Consider the following 16,232-nt stretch of genomic DNA (forward strand, 5'->3'; position numbering starts at 1 on the left):
GGTTCACAAAGGTAGACAAGGGTGGAATAGTTTTCTCTGGTCTACTGCAACCCTATTTAGAACTGTGAATAGACAGTTCTTCATGCCTTTGCAGAAAAAGGCAGGCAAGAGGCTCCTTCCCAATAGGACACATTGCACAGTTGTTAGGTGCAGGTTACAAAATGTCCCCAACAGGCTCCCATATTGGAAAACTTGGCTTTCAGGTTAGTAGTGCAGTTTAGGAAGATTGCATAAATGCTAGAATATGATCTTAGCCTGAGGAAGGAGCCTATGGTGGTACATTTTCAAGGTCATAGGGAATCTGCCACTAGACTTATCTCTCTATTCTTCCTAGTGTGCGATAATGAATGAGTTCAACTACACCACCATGAATTCTGCCATATTTCTGTCACCATTACTGATTTTATTCTTTCAAACAGTGAGCCAAACCTAACCTTTCATGGCTGGACATGGGCCCCTTACAAGCTTCTGGCAGATGAGCAGCTTTTCTTCATGTGGGTCCCCTAACAATTGGAGAAAGGGCTCTCTCTGTCTCAGTAGCCTGCCATTAGATCCACTTTTCCTAGCTGAACTGACTGCTCAGGTCACACTAATTTTATGTCAGTGATGAAGTAGAAAGATTTGGAAATCACAGAGCCCTCAAAGTCATTTCTTTACTGAAAGATTTCTTTCTATCCATAGTAATCTAAGTACCACTACTTGGATGCATACACAGAAAAACTGATAGTTTTACACAGATGTTTTATTGGCTATTTTATTTATTTACATTTCAAATGTTATTGCCCCCTTTCCAGTTTCCCCTATCCATCCCTCCACCCTGCTTCTAAGGGATGCTCCCCACCGCCCCATTCCTGTCTCACTGACTTAGCTTTCCCCTACACTGGGGCATCAAGCCTTCACAGGACCAAGGGCCTCTCCTCCCATTGATGCCAGACAAGGCCATCCTCTGCTACATCTGCAGCTGGAGCCATGCATCCCTCCATGTGTACTCTTTCGTTGGTGCTTTAGTCCTTGGGAACTCTGGGGGATCTGGTCAGTTGATATTGTTGTTGTTCCTATGGGCTTGCAAACCCCTTCAGTTCCTTCAGTACTTCTCCTAACTCCTCTGTTGCAGTCCTTATTACACAGATTTAAAAAAAATTCTTTTATTATTTGAAAATTACATACACACACACAGAGTATCTTGATAATATCTATCCCTATACCCATCCAACTCTCCACAGGAACCCCCATCACACCTCCCAGCTTTATGTCTTTATTTTTAACATACCGAATCCAATCAGTACAACCTATATGCAAGGCTGCTGTAGAGTCATTTTTGAGGACACAGCAACCTACAAATGACCATACCCATGCAGAATAGTGATTGTTTCCTGAGAAGCATCAGCTGCCAATAGCTCCTTGGCTAGTGTAGGTCTCAGCAGCTCATTTCCTGTTCATATAGGAATTCATAACTCCCTTGATTGTGCTGAGTGACCACAGTTGCTGAGAGTTTATGTGCGGAACAACTCTTCCAGAAGATGGCCTTTCACAGCGCTCATCTTTCAGGCTCTACCTTCCTTCTGTCCTCTCTTCTGTAATGTTCCCCTGGGCCTTTGGTGGAGAGAAAGGTAAGCCAAATTCAGGGGAATTAATCAGCACATGAGGGCTATGCTCACATTCCAAAAGGTGCTATCCCTATCCCCAATTCCGCTTCACTAGAGATTAAGTTCCTGGAGGAAGAACCAGATAAAACATTCAGATTAGTGACCCAAGGTTACATGAAGGCTGAAGGTTGGAATATGAGTTCTAGAATCTATTTCCACAAAGCCAAATTCAAAACAGTTTAATTTGCACGCACGGGAAATCAAATACCACAATAGACTTACAGATTTAGAACATAACTATTTCATTGTCATTACTATATTGAATCTACTCTATACAAATTTTGCACACAACTTGAGCTCCCGTGACCTTTACATTCTGTTAATTGTTATTTCTCTAAGACTTGAAATGTGACTTGACAGATCTCTCAGTTATGATACTGCCTGTTTGTGAACTCTCTGTCAGTTATAAACACCAATTATTTGAAAATACTTATTGTGCACAATCTTCTGAACATCATCACTCTGACTTAACAAATGTGTCACCAGAATAATTCTACCAGTCTCATTTGAACAGAATCAAATATATCAAAGTCAATTTAATATTAAACATTGAACATCTCGTGGTGTTTGTCCAATATATTACATTAGAGAAAAAAAACAACTGCTCTTAAGGGGTTCTTTTACAAGATTATTATTTTCACTACTGACTATTTGTGATGTATGGACATGTGCACATGAACGCACGTGCCTGTACAGTGAAGAAGGAAGGGCACCATATCTACTGAAGTTATAGGCTGGTGCGAGATTTGGGTAATGGGAACAGCAAGCACTCTTCACTACTGCGTCTTTTCAGGTAAGTGCATCTTATTATAGATGGCTAACTCACACAGCGACCCAGATATAATATTCTGGACATTGTCACACTTTAGAGATGCAAAGTGTCAATCTCTTATGACTGCAAGAATATTGGTCCTCCTGAGTTCTTCTTGGGGATAGGAAAATCTTAGAGGCTTCATCTCTAGAAGTCTGACTTGATTTAGAAGGCTGAGATCCTGCCTCCAAAAACAAACAAAAAAAACAAAAAACAAACAAACAAACAAACAAACAAAAACAAAAAAACAAAAAACAAAACAAAACAAAAAAAACAAGGTCTGGGCCATTTGTCCCCCTGGACCCCCAGGCACCTCTCTACACACCTTTATCAGACCTGTTTTTCCAGAACCACATAGATGAGATTCTCTTTCTGAGTCCATTTCCCCTGTATACTGAGTCCTCTGGAGCAGGCCCAGCTACATGAAGCAACCTGCCATCTCCCAGACTTCCATTGGCCACCTCTCTACCTGCCTCTCAGCCATCCCCTTCCACAGTGTCCTCAGTGGCTTAGCCAACTGCTAGGAGACTTGCATTGTCCCCTGAGTACCATTGTTTAGCCAAAGGATACCCCCCAGAGGCCTGCATACCAGGATTATCAAGCTTAAGCCCCCTCCCAATACAACTACAACAGGAATATCCAGGGACAAGAAGATGGGTGAAGGCCCTTGAAAGAACATAGTCCACAAATGCCAGGGCAATATGATTCCTTCAGAAAACAGGTATCCTGCTACAGAAGGCCCTTGGATATTCTAACAGAACTGAAGCACAAGGAAATGACCGTACATCCAATTTTATAAAGATTATGGAGGGTTTTAAAGAGGAAATGAATAAATCCTCTTAAAGTCTTAGTTTAGATTTTATTGCTGTAAAGAGACACTATGACCAGGGCAATTCTTATTTTTCCTTTTTTTAAAAAAATTGTTTGTTTGTTTGTTTTTACACTCCAGATTTTATTCCCCTTCCACTCTACCCTCCTGAGGTTTCCCCATTCCCTACCTTCTCCTCGACCCCCTTACCCCCCATCTCCATAAGAATGTCCCCATCCCACCCACCCCACCAAACCTCTAAACTTCCTGGGACCTCTAGTCTCTTGAGACTTAGGTGCATCTTCTCTGACTGAACCCAGACCTGGGAGTCCTCTGCTGTAGTGTTGGAGGCCTCATCTCAGCTGGTGTATGCTGCCTGGTTGGTGATCCAGTGTGTAAGAGATCTCAGGGGTCCAGGTAAATTGAGACCTTCTGGTATTCCTACAGGGTGGCCCTCTTTAGCTTCCTCCAGCTTTTCCCTAATTTAACCAGAAGGGTCAGCAACTTCTGTTCATTGGTTGGGTGCACATATCTACATCTGACTTTTTCAGCTCTTGTTGGGTCTTTTGGAGAGCAGTCATGGTAGTCCCTTTGTGTGGATGCCCCATGGCTTCAGTAATGATGTCAGGCCTTGGGGCCTCTCCTTGAGCTGGAACCCATTTGGGGCCTATTGCTGGTTTTTCTTTTCCTCAGGCTCTTGTAAATTTCCATCCCTGCATTTCTTTCAGGGAGAAAGAATTATGGGTCAGAACTTTTGCTGTGAAATATCAACCCCATCCCTCACTTGATACCCCGTCTTTTTGACGGAGGTGGATTCAATAAGTTACCTCTCCACAGTGTAGGGACTTATATCTAGTTCTTTGAGTCCTGAGAGTCTCTCACTTCCCAAGTCTTTGGTACATTCTAGAGGGTCCTCCCAACCTCCTTCCTCCTGAGATCACCTGTTTCCATTCTTTCTGCTGGCCCTCAGGGCTTCAGTTCTTTTCCCTCACCCAATACAGATCATGTTCCCCTCTTCCCACTCCCATTCCCTATCCCCCACTCTCTCCCCCTTGTGGTTGCTTTAAAAAGAACAACATTTAATTGGGACTGGCTTACAGGCTCAGTTCTTTATCATAAAGTTCATGCATAGCAGCATCCAGGAGGAGGAGCTGAGAGTTCTACATCTTCATCTGGAGACAGCTAAAAGAAGACTCTCGTGGGCAGCTAGGAGGAGGGTCACAAAGGCCAAAAAACTGACACACTTCCTCTAACAAGTAAGTAACACCTACTTCAACAAAGCCACACTTCCTAATAGTATCACTCTCTGGAACAAACATATTCAAACTATGACAGAAATATAGGAAAGCTTCCCTTCTGGTCCACACACCTGCAGTTGCTGATAGGTGCACTGCCCCCACCCCACAGCTCTGCCTGCCTCACAGTAGGCCTGCTCAAAGTCAGACACACAGTTCCAACTGCCTTCCAAGAAGCCTGATCCAACTTGGGACACCCAGGCCAGATGCAGGGCAAGTGGACCTAGCCAGCAGACAGAAGACCTGGTAAGGTTGAGTGAGCCTAGAGAGTTGAGCTAGGCAGGAATTGAGCTGCTCCCTCCCCATTTCTGGACCCACTCTGGAAGACTTAACCATGACAACCCTCTGAGGACCATAGCATAAATGCCTAGAGTTCTCTATGCTAATGAGCTACCTAGCTAGGCCTCCAGCATTCAGCCAGTGAGCTTCTCTTCCTGGTCATTCCATCCCACCAAAGATATTTAGTCCCTGGTTCACCCTGAAGAAGATGTAATCATTCATATAAACCGACAAAGCAATAGGAAGAAGCAAGGACAGTCTCTTCATTAGGGACAACTATGGGGAAGCCTTCCATTTTAAAGAGCGGCTTCTCCCCGGGAATGCTTTTTCCTCCAGCCCCTCCATACTTTTGGAGCTCACTCAGAATCAAACTGGGTTCCCTCCCCATCCCAGATTCTGCATGGATGCCCTGAGGGAAATCATGGACAAGGGACCCTTGTTCTTGACAGCAGTGGTACTCCAGTGGCATCTGGGTACAGAGAAGACCAGGAACCATCTAATGAAGATGGTAGAGGCCTTTAAAGAGGATATAAATAATTCCCTTAAAGAAATACAGGAAAACACAATCAGATAAGTAGAAACCATTCAAAAGGAAACAAATCCTTTAAAAGAATACAGAAAAATACAATCAAACAGAAAATGAATATGATGCTTCAAGATCTAAAAAATGTAAATAAAAGCGATAAAGAAAACATAATGGGCTTCAGAGAGAGATAATCTGAGGAGTGGGCTACAGCTGGAGTACTCAGATACTGATCCTTGACCACTGAATGCTACCTCATCCCTCAGGGGTGATGGCTACGGGCACAGATGTACGAGACAGTCTAGAACTCGGGGATCCAGGAGATGCCGCTGCTGGGACGGACCATCGGCAAAAAGGATATTATCAACTCGGACAAGAAAAGTGCAAGAAGTCCTCAGAGACTCTGACCTTCAAGAGGCTTGAGCATGCATCGGGAGGTCTATGCTTTCCTTTACTCTGACAAAAAGGATGCACCCCGACTACTTCCCAGTGACACTGGTCAGGACATCGAAAAGTGAAAGCTAAATTGTGGTCCAAGAAGGTTCGATCTTGGAAGCAGATGCCATTTACCAACCCAGCTCAAAAGGATGGTGCTATGTTTTTCCACTGGTGCGGAGCAGTAGTGGAGGGCAAGGACTACCCTTTCACCAGGTTCAATAAGACAGTGCAAGTGCCAGTGTACTCAGAGCAGGAGTGCCAAGTCTACCTTCATGACGATGCATGGACTAAGACAGAGACTGACCATCTCTTTGACCTCAGCCGCTGATTTGATCTGCGCTTCGTAGTTATTCACGATCGGTATGACCCCCCGCAGTTCAAGAAGCGTTCTGTGGAGTACCTGAAAGAGAGGTACTACCACATTTGTGCCAGGCTTGCCAACGTGAAGGCTGTGCCAGGTACAGATCTCAAAATACCAGTATTTGAGGCTGGGCATGAGAGACGGTGGAAGGAATAGCTGGAGCGACTTTACAACCAAACCCCAGAGCAGGTGGCAGAGGAGGAGTACCTGCTCCAGGAGCTCTGTAAGATTGAGACCCGGAAAAAATCATGAGAAGCACAGCCAAGATCTGCAGAAGTTGATTTCTGCAGCAGACACCACTGCAGAGCAGCGGCGCACAGAATGCAAGGCTCCCAAGAAGAAGCCACCCCAAAAGAAGGAAGCTGAGAAGCCGGGTGTTTCTGAGACTACAGGCATCAAGTTTCCAGATTTTAAATCAGCAGGTGTGACATTATGGAGCCAGCCAGTGGATGAATCTGCCCAGCTCTGTGGGTCAGAAGAAGATCAAGACGCTGAAACAGATGCTGCTGGAACTTGGTGTGGATCTGAGCCCTACCCCCACAGAGGAGCTGGTGCATATGTTCAATGAGTTGGGGAGTGACCTGCTGTTACTCTAGGAGCTCAAGTAGACCTGTGCCAACTGTAAATATGCGCTACAGAGTGCTGAGTGGCCCTGCCATACCAGCAGTGGGACCAAGACCGGCTTCTTCTGAGCCAACAGTGTCTGAAACTGGACTTGGTCTTGACCCTAGCAAGGACAATTCTGAGAGGTCTACCTTTATATGTTACTTGGCCTTTTTCCCTTACTGCTTTTTTTTTTATTAACTTGAGTGTTTCTTATTTACATTTCGAGTGTTATTCCCTTTCCCGGTTTCCAGGCAAACATCCCCCTAATCCCTCCCCCTCCCCTTCTTTATGGGTGTTCCCCTCCCCACCCTCCCCCCATTACTGCCCTCCCCCCAACAATCACGTTCACTGGGGGTTCAGTCTTAGCAGGACCAAGGGCTTCCCCTTCCACTGGTGATCTTACTAGAATATTCATTGCTACCTATGAGGTCAGAGTCCAGGGTCAGTCCATGTATGGTCTTTAGGTAGTGGCTTAGTCCCTGGAAGCTCTGGTTGATTGGCATTGTTGTTCATAAGGGGTCTCGAGCCCCTTCAACCTCTTCCAGTTCTTTCTCTGATTCCTTCAACGGGGGTCCCGTTCTCAGTTCAGTGGTTTGCTGCTGGCATTCGCCTCTGCATTTGCTGTATTCTGGCTGTGTCTCTCAAGAGCGATCTACATCCGGCTCCTGTCGGACTGCACTTCTTTGCTGCATTCATCTTGTCTAATTGGATGGCTGTATATGTATGGGCCAATTGTGGGGCAGGCTCTGAATGGTGTTCCTTCTGTGTCTGTTTTAATCTTTGCATCTCTATTCCCTGCCAAGGGTATTATTGTTCCCCTTTTAGAGAAGGAGTGAAGCATTCACATTTTGATCATCTGTCTTGAGTTTCATTTGTTCTAGGCATCTAGGGTAATTCAAGCATTTGGGCTAATAGCCACTTATCAGTGAGTGCATACCATGTATGTCTTTCTGTGTTTGGGTTAGCTCACTCAGGATGATATTTTCCAGTTCCAACCATTTGCCTACGAATTTCATAAAGTCGTTGTTTTTGATAGCTGAGTAATATTCCATTGTGTAGATGTACCACATTTTCTGTATCCATTCCTCTGTTGAAGGGCATCTGGGTTCTTTCCAGCTTCTGGCTATTATAAATAAGGCTGCAATGAACATAGTGGAGCACGTGTCTTTTTTATATGTTGGGGCATCTTTTGGGTATATGCCCAAGAGAGGTATAGCTGGATCCTCGGGCAGTTCAATGTCCAATTTTCTGAGGAACCTCCAGACTGATTTCCAGAATGGTTGTACCAGTTTGCAATCCCACCAACAATGGAGGAGTGTTCCTCTTTCGCCACATCCTCGCCAGCATCTGCTGTCCCCTGAGTTTTTGATCTTAGCCATTCTCAGTGGTGTGAGGTGAAATCTCAGGGTTGTTTTGATTTGCATTTCCCTTATGACTAAAGATGTTAAACATTTCTTTAGGTGTTTCTCAGCCATTTGGCATTCCTCAGCTGTGAATTCTTTGTTTAGCTCTGAGCCCCATTTTTTAATAGGGTTATTTGTTTTCCTGCGGTCTAACTTCTTGAGTTCTTTGTATATTTTGGATATAAGGCCTCTATCTGTTGTAGGATTGGTAAAGATCTTTTCCCAATGTGTTGGTTGTCGTTTTGTCCTAACCACAGTGTCCTTTGCCTTACAGAAGCTTTGCAGTTTTATGAGATCCCATTTGTCGATACTTGATCTCATAGCGTAAGCCATTGGTGTTTTGTTCAGGAAATTTTTTCCAGTGCCCATGTGTTCCAGATGCTTCCCTAGTTTTTCTTCTATTAGTTTGAGTGTGTCTGGTTTGATGTGGAGGTCCTTGATCCACTTGGACTTAAGCTTTGTACAGGGTGATAAGCATGGATCGATCTGCATTCTTCTACATGTTGCCCTCCAGTTGAACCAGCACCATTTGCTGAAAATGCTATCTTTTTTCCATTGGATGGTTTTGGCTCCTTTGTCAAAAATCAAGTGACCATAGGTGTGTGGGTTCATTTCTGTGTCTTCAATTCTATTCCATTGGTCTATCTGTCTGTCTCTGTACCAATACCATGCAGTTTTTATCACTATTGCTCTGTAATACTGCTTGAGTTCAGGGATAGTGATTCCCCCTGAAGTCCTTTTATTGTTGAGGATAGCTTTAGCTATCCTGGGTTTTTTGTTATTCCAGATGAATTTGCAAATTGTTCTGTCTAACTCTTTGAAGAATTGGATTGGTATTTTGATGGGGATTGCATTGAATCTGTAGATCGCTTTTGGTAAAATGGCCATTTTTACTATATTAATCCTGCCAATCCATGAGCATGGGAGATCTTTCCATCTTCTGAGGTCTTCTTCAATTTCCTTCTTCAGTGTCTTGAAGTTCTTATTGTACAGATCTTTTACTTGCTTTGTTAAAGTCACTCCGAGGTACTTTATATTATTTGGTTCTATTATGAAGGGTGTCGTTTCCCTAATTTCTTTCTCGGCTTGTTTCTCTTTTGTATAGAGGAAGGCAACTGATTTATTTGAGTTAATTTTATACCCAGCCACTTTGCTGAAGTTGTTTATCAGCTTCAGTAGTTCTCTGGTGGAACTTTTGGGATCACTTAAATATACTATCATGTCATCTGCAAATAGTGATATTTTGACCTCTTCTTTTCCGATCTGTATCCGCTTGACCTCCTTTTGTTGTCTGATTGCTCTGGCTAGAACTTCAAGAACTATATTGAATAAGTAGGGAGAGAGTGGGCAGCCTTGTCTAGTCCCTGATTTTAGTGGGATTGCTTCAAGTTTCTCTCCATTTAGTTTAATGTTAGCAACTGGTTTGCTGTATATGGCTTTTACTATGTTCAGGTATGGGCCTTGAATTCCTGTTCTTTCCAGGACTTTTATCATGAAGGGGTGTTGAATTTTGTCAAATGCTTTCTCAGCATCTAATGAAATGATCATGTGCTTTTGTTCTTTCAGTTTGTTTATATAATGGATCACGTTGATGTTTTTCCGTATATTAAACCATCCCTGCATGCCTGGGATGAAGCCTACTTGGTCATGGTGGATGATTGTTTTGATGTGCTCTTGGATTCTGTTTGCCAGAATTTTGTTGAGTATTTTTGCGTCGATATTCATAAGGGAAATTGGTCTGAAGTTCTCTTTCTTTGTTGTGTCTTTGTGTGGTTTAGGTATAAGAGTAATTGTGGCTTCGTAGAAGGTATTCGGTAGTGCTCCATCTGTTTCAATTTTGTGAAATAGTTTGGATAATATTGGTATGAGGTCTTCTATGAAGGTCTGATAGAATTCTGCACTAAACCCGTCTGGACCTAGGCTCTTTTTGGTTGGGAGACCTTTCATGACTGCTTCTATTTCCTTAGGAGTTATGGGGTTGTTTAACTGGTTTATCTGTTCCTGATTTAACTTCGATACCTGGTATCTGTCTAGGAAATTGTCCATTTCCTGAAGATTTTCAAGTTTTGTTGAATATAGGTTTTTATATTAAGACCTGATGATTTTTTGAATTTCCTCTGAATCTGTTGTTATGTCTCCCTTTTCATTTCTGATTTTGTTAATTTGAACGCACTCTCTGTGTCCTCTCGTTAGTCTGGCTAAGGGTTTATCTATCTTGTTGATTTTCTCAAAGAACCAACTTTTGGTTCTGTTGATTCTTTCTATGGTCCTTTTTGTTTCTACTTGGTTGATTTCAGCTCTGAGTTTGATTATTTCCTGCCTTCTACTCCTCCTGGGTGTATTTGCTTCTTTTTCTTCTAGAGCTTTTAGGTGTGCTGTCAAGCTGCTGACATATGCTCTTTCCTGTTTCTTTCTGCAGGCACTCAGCGCTATGAGTTTTCCTCTTAGCACAGCTTTCATTGTGTCCCATAAGTTTGGGTATGTTGTACCTTCATTTTCATTAAATTCTAAAAAGTTTTTAATTTCTTTCTTTATTTGTTCCTTGACCAGGTTATCATTGAGTAGAGCATTGGTCAATTTCCAAGTATATTTGGACATTCTTCCTTGATTGTTATTGAAGACCAGTTTTAGGCCGTGGTGGTCCGATAGCAAGCATGGAATTATTTCTATCTTTCTGTACCTGTTGAGGCCCGTTTTTTGACCAATTATATGGTCAATTTTGGAGAAAGTACCATGAGGAGCTGAGAAGAAGGTATATCCTTTTGCTTTAGGATAGAATGTTCTATAAATATCCGTTAGGTCCATTTGGCTAATGACTTCTCTTAGTCTGTCTACATCTCTGTTTAATTTCTGTTTCCATGATCTGTCCATTGAAGAGAGTGGGGTGTTGAAATCTCCCACTATTATTGTGTGAGGTCCAATGTGTGTTTTGAGCTTTAGTAAGGTTTCTTTTATATATGTAGGTGCCCTTGTATTTGGGGCATAGATATTTAGGATTGAGAGTTCATCTTGGTGGATTTTTCCTTTGATGAATATGAAGTGTCCTTCCTTATCTTTTTTGATGACTTTTAGTTGAAAATTGATTTTATTTGATATTAGAATGGCTACTCCAGCTTGCTTCTTCTGACCATTTGCTTGGAAAGTTGTTTTCCAGCCTTTCACTCTGAGGTAGTGTCTGTCTTTGTCTCTGAGGTGTGTTTCCTGTAGCCAGCAGAATGCAGGGTCTTCGTTGCGTATTCAGTTTGTTAATCTATTTCTTTTTATTGGGGAGTTGAGCCCATTGATGTTGAGAGATATTAAGGAATAGTGATTATTGCTTCCCGTTTTATTCATATTTGGATGTGAGGTTATGTTTGTGTGCTTTCTTTCTCTTTGTTTTGTTGCCAAGACGATTAGTTTCTTGCTTCTTTTAGGGTATAGTTTGCCTCCTTATGTTGGGCTTTACCATTTATTATCCTTTGTATTGCTGGATTTGTAGAAAGATATTGTGTAAATTTGGTTTTGTCAGGGAATATCTTGGTTTCTCCATCTATGTTAATTGAGAGTTTTGCAGGATACAGTAACCTGGGCTGGCATTTGTGTTCTCTTAGGGTCTGTATGACATCAGTCCAGGATCTTCTGGCCTTCATAGTTTCTGGCGAGAAGTCTGGTGTGATTCTGATAGGTCTGCCTTTATATGTTACTTGACCTTTTTCCCTTACTGCTTTTAATATTCTTTCTTTATTTATTGCGTTTGGTGTTTTGACTATTATGTGACGGGAGGTGTTTCTTTTCTGGTCCAATCTATTTGGAGTTCTGTAGGCATCTTGTATGCCTATGGGTATCTCTTTTTTTAGGTTAGGGAAGCTTTCTTCTATGATTTTGTTGAAGATATTTACTGGTCCTTTGAGCTGGGAGTCTTCACTCTCTTCTATACATATTATCCTTAGGTTTGATCTTCTCATTGAGTCCTGGATTTCCTGTATGTTTTGGACCAGTAGCTTTTTCCGCTTTACATTATCTTTGACAGTTGTGTCAATGATTTCTATGGAATCTTCTGCTCCTGAGATTCTCTCTTCCATCTCTTGAATTCTGTTGGTGAAGCTTGTATCTACAGCTCCTTGTCTCTTCCTTTGGTTTTCTATATCCAGGGTTGTTTCCATGTGTTCTTTCTTGATTGCTTCTATTTCCATTTTTAATTCCTTCAATTGTTTGATTGTGTTTTCCTGGAATTCTTTCAGGGATTTCTGCGATTCTTTCAGGGATTTTTGTGATTCCTCTCTGAAGGCTTCTACTTGTTTATTAATGTCTTCCTGTGTTTCCCTAAGCGAGTTCTTCACGTCTTTCTTGAAGTCCTCCAGCATTATGATCAAATATGATTTTGAAACTAGATCTTGCTTTTCTGGTGTGTTTGGATATTCCATGTTTGTTTCGGTGGGAGAATTGGGCTCCGATGATGCCATGTAGTCTTGGTTTCTGTTGCTTGGGTTCCTGCGCTTGCCTCTCGCCATCAGATTATCTCTAGTGTTACTTTGTTCTGCTATTTCTGACAGTGGCTAGACTGTCCTATAAGCCTGTGTGTCAGGAGTGCTGTAGACCTGTTTTCCTCTCTTTCAGTCAGTTATGGGGACAGAGTGTTCTGCTTTCGGGCGTGTAGTTTTTCCTCTCTACAGGTCTTCAGCTGTTCCTGTGGGCCTGTGTCTTGAGTTCACCAGGCAGGTCACTTGCAGCAGAAAAGTTGGTCTTACCTGTGGTCCTGAGGCTCACGTTCACTCGCGGGGTGCTGCCCTCGGGCTCTCTGTGGCGGCAGCAACCAGGAAGATCTGCGCCGCCCTTCCGGGAGCTTCAGTGCATCAGGGTTCCAGATGGCCTTTGGTGTTTTCCTCTGGCGTCCGAAATGTATGTGCAGAGAGCAGTCTCTTCTGGTTTCCCAGACTTGTCTGCCTCTCTGAAGGTTTAGCTCTCCCTCCCACGGGATTTGGGTGCAGAGAACTGTTTATCCGGTCTGTTTCCTTCAGGTTCCGGAGGTGTCTCAGGCAGGGGTCCTGCCGCTCCTGGGCCCTCCCCCATGGGAGCCCAGAGGCCTTATACAGTTTCCTCTTGGGCCAGGGATGTGGGCAGGGGTGGGCAGTGTTGGTGGTCTCTTCCGCTCTGCAGCCTCAGGAGTGCCCACCTGACCAGGCGGTTGGGTCTCTCTCTCACAGGGTCTGGGAGCAGAGAGCTGCTGCGGGCCGGGATCCGCGGGCGTGGGACCTCCGGCAAACACAGGACGTGCCGGTTCCTAGATGAACTCTGCCTCTGTGTGTCCCGATCTCACCAGGCAGCTCTCTTGCAGCAGACAAGTTGGTCTTACCTGTGGTCCCGAAGCTCAAGTTTGCTCGCGGGGTGCTGCCCACGGGCTCTCTGCAGCGGCAGCAACCAGGAAGACCTGTGCCGCCCCTTCTGGGAGCTTCAGTGCACCAGGGTTCCAGATGGCCTTTGGTGTTTTCCTCTGGCGTCCGAGATGCATGTACAGAGAGCAGTCTCTTCTGGTTTCCCAGGCTTGTCTGCCTCTCTGAAGGTTCAGCTCTCCCTCCCATGGGATTTGGGTGCAGAGAACTGTTTATCCGGTCCCTTACTGCTTTTAATATTCTTTCTTTGTTTTGTGCATTTGGCGTTTTGACTATTATGTGATGGGAGGTGTTTCTCTTCTGGTCCAATCTATTTGGAGTTCTGTAGGCTTCTTGTATGCCTATGGGTATCACTTTTTTTAGGTTAGGGAAGTTTTTTTCTATGATTTTGTTGAAGATATTTACTGGTCCTTTGAGCTGGGAGTTCACTCTCTTCTATACCTATTATCCTTAGGTTTGGCCTTCTCATTGTGTCCTGGATTTCTTTTATGTTTTGGACCAGTAGCTTTTTTCCGTTTTACATTATCTTTAACAGTTGTGTAGATAATTTTTATGGAATCTTCTGCTCCTGAGATTCTCTCTTTTATCTCTTGTATTCTGTTGGTGATGCTTGTATCTACAGCTCCTTGTCTCTTCCTTTGGTTTTCTATATCCAGGGTTGTCTCCCTGTGTCCTTTCTTTATTGCTTCTATTTACATTTTTAATTCCTTCACCTGTTTCATTGTGTTTTTTCTGTAATTCTTTCAGGAATTTTTGCATTTCCTCTTTATAAGCTTCTACTTGTTTATTTATGTTTTCTTGCATTTCTCTAAGGGAGTTCTTCATGTCTTTCTTGAAGTCCTCCATCATCATGATCAAATGTGATTTTAAATCTTGATCTTGCTTTTCTGGTGTATTTGGTTATTCAGTGTTTGCTCTGGTGGGAGAATTGGGCTCCGATGATGCCATTTAGTCTTGGTTTCTATTGCTTGGGTTTCTGTGCTTACCTCTTCCCATCACGTTTTCTCTGGTATTACCTTTTTCTGCTATTTCTAACAGTGGTTAGACCGTCTTATTGGCCTGTGTGTCAGGAGTGTTGTAGACCTGTTTTCCTGTTCTCTTTCAGCCAGTTGTGGGAACATAGTGTTCTGCTTTCAGGCATGTAGTCCTTCCTGTCTACTGGTCTTCAGGTGTTCCTCTGGGTGTGTGTCCTGAGTCCACCAGGCAGGTCACTTGGAGCAGAAATATTGGTCTTACCTCTGGTCTCGGGCCTGGAGTCGCTCCTCAGAGCCGGGTGTCAGCTCTCTGTGAGGGCAGCAAGCAGAAGGACCTGCCCTGCCTTCCCTCGGGACCCTGTGCACAGGGCCTCAGATGGCGCTAGGCCTTTTCCTCTAGAGTCAGAAATGTGGGCAGAGAGTTGTCTCCTCTGTTTTCCCAGGCATGTCTGCCCCTCTGAAGGTCTAGCTCTCCCTCCCACGGGATTTGGGTGCAGGGAGCTGTTTGACCAGGTCACTTCAGATCTGGGCAGTGTCTGGACCTCAGCATTGAGTGCCCCTATCTTCCTGTTCCCAGAGGCCCTATACAGTTTCCTCTTGGGCCAGGGATGTGGGCAAGGGTGGGCAGTACTGGCGGTCTCTCCTGCCCTGCAGTCTCAGGAGTGCCCATCTGTCTGGGTGCTGAGCTCTCTCTCCCAGGGGGTTTGGGAGCAGGGAGCTGTGGGCCGGGATCAGAGAGGTTCGGGCCCCATCTAGAAACCGGAAGTGCCTGGTCCCAGAGGAATTTTGCCTCTGTGTGTCCTGAGTCCACCAGGCAGGTCACTTGGAGCAGAAAAGTTGGTCTTACCGCTGGTCTCTGGCCTAGAGTCGCTCCTCAGAGCCGGGTGTCAGCTCTCTGTGAGGGCAGCAACCAGAAGGGTCTGCCCTGCCTTTGCTTGGGACCCTGTGCACAGGGGGCCCAGATGGCGCTAGGCGTTTTCCTCCAGAGTCAGAAATCCCAACTTTTTTCTATTGAATGTATCACATTTCTTTCTTTTTCCTGATTAATTATATTTTCCTTCTTGTTTTTCTATATTTTGTTTGTGTTAAAGTGTTTGTGGAAATCCTCTACTTCTTAAGAGACTTTAGAGTGCTCAGCCCTAACAGGAACTGGATATAGATCTCTCCTGAGAGACACAGCCCTAGCATGTGAAATACAGAGGTGAACATTCGCAGCAAACCACTGAATGGAGACTGAGACCCCCGTTGGAAGAATTAGAGGAAGGATTGAAAGAGCTGAAGGGGTTTGCAACCCCATAAGAACAGCAATACCAACCAACCAGAGCTTCCAGGGACTAAACCACTACTTAAAGACTATACATGGGCTGACCCATGGCTCCAACTGCATATGTAGCCGAGGAGGCCCTTGTTGGGCACCAATGGAAGAAGTTCTTGGTCTGGCCAAGACTGGACCCCCAGTGTAGGGGAATGTAGGGGGGTGGATGTGGAGGGGACACCCTTATAGAAGAAAGGGAGGAGAGGGGGCTAGGGGGCTTATGAACAGGAAACTGGGAAAGGGAATAACATTTGAAATGTAAAAAAAGAAATATATCCAATAAAAAAATAGGGTGTTCATCCCTAAATGTGATAACTAAACCACAGTCCTCCCCTCAGGAGGGAGATTCTCAGAAATCTATTCTGAAGGAGCAGAAAGATTGTAAGAGCCAGAAGTAGTAGATG

The 16,232-nt window shown here is 44.1% G+C and overlaps 1 pseudogene; it reads left to right on the top strand.

Annotated features, from left to right (window-relative positions):
* The first annotated feature begins 5,633 nt into the window (after positions 1-5,633).
* Dmap1-ps4 (DNA methyltransferase 1-associated protein 1, pseudogene 4) lies at positions 5,634-15,672 on the top strand (annotated as a pseudogene).
* Positions 15,673-16,232: the final 560 nt, after the last annotated feature.

Source organism: Rattus norvegicus, chromosome 7, assembly GCF_036323735.1.
Source record: "Rattus norvegicus strain BN/NHsdMcwi chromosome 7, GRCr8, whole genome shotgun sequence".
Taxonomy (NCBI): domain Eukaryota; kingdom Metazoa; phylum Chordata; class Mammalia; order Rodentia; family Muridae; genus Rattus; species Rattus norvegicus.